This window comes from Cariama cristata, unplaced genomic scaffold, assembly GCF_000690535.1.
Source record: "Cariama cristata isolate BGI_N322 unplaced genomic scaffold, ASM69053v1 scaffold31634, whole genome shotgun sequence".
Lineage (NCBI taxonomy): Eukaryota > Metazoa > Chordata > Aves > Cariamiformes > Cariamidae > Cariama > Cariama cristata.
Genome location: NW_009614010.1, coordinates 9,378 through 10,613, shown reverse-complemented (window position 1 = coordinate 10,613; position 1,236 = coordinate 9,378).

Here is a 1,236-nt window from a genome sequence, read left to right as displayed (position 1 = left end):
CATCCTCATTGCCCAGCATCCTGCCACAGTCTTCCTCTGGGAAAGAAATTCAGGCACAGAGCTGGGATCAGACCGGTTCACCCCTGCCTGGCATCGCCCCCGCAGCGAGAGCGTTTCTTCCCATTAATCACCCCCACCCCAAAGCGGGATGCTGGCCTGGCACTCGGAGCAGGATCCCAGCAGGATCCCAGCAACAGATTGGTACCGATGAGCTTTGGAGCGCTCCAAAAATACTGAGCGGAGAAGGCAGGGAGCAAAAAATGGCTGAGATTCAGTGAAATCAAAGGCATAATTAAAATGCAGCCCGTGTGAGTGTATTTTTAGGGCCCTACAAAAAGGCTCTAAAACATTGAATTCACATCAGCACGCGAATGTTCCAGTTTAATGGGATCCTGGGGCCTGTGGGGAAGAAGTGAGAGATGCTTAATTGTCAGTGTTTGTGTTTTATTCATGATTGAACATACTTAGCAAGCGAAAACTGATTTGCTGCAGGCTTCTCGCTGCTTGTGTGGCTTTAAACCTTATTTTGGCCAGGACTGGCATATGCTGAGATGAACAATTGCCCGGTGTGCTGGAAGGGCCGGTTGTTCCCGGTGTTTGCGTGACCTGTGCTTGGAGAAGGGATTATCGCCTTCCCTCCCCTGGGGAGCTCCCTGCCAGGGCTGCCTTGGGGTACTCAGCGCTTGCGTGGGCTCCGGAGGGGATCGCAAACAGAAGAAAAATCCCATGGGGGTAAATCAGGAATGGCCTCCAGCCCAGGAGGTCCCTGAATGCAGGTGGCCGGACCCTGGGAGAGCCTTGGGAGAAAGCTTGGATGCTTCCCATCTCCTCCTGGCTTCCCCTCGTGCCCGAACCCGAAGGGCACAGAACAATTTGCTCAGAGGTCGGTGCTGCTGTGGCAAAGCCAAGGTAGAAACCAGACTCCATCCCACGTCGCTCCAACAGCCGAGAGCCATCGGAGCCGCCTGGGCGCTGCCAAAATGGCGCGGCTGGACCTGCATGGAGCCTTGGGTGTGATGAATCCTCTGGCCTCTGCAGTGCCAGGAGGCAGCACCTGCAGCTCAGGTAGCGATCCTGCCTTTGGGGACCTGCGTGTGGCCGTGGCCGTGGCCGGTAGCTGACTCACTGCCCATCCTTAGGGAGGGATTGTGGAAGCGGCTGCTTTTCCCATCAGAGCCAAATTTGTGCGGCACCTTGCCCGCTCGGCTGCGCAGGTGGAGGAGGGATGAGCCGGCA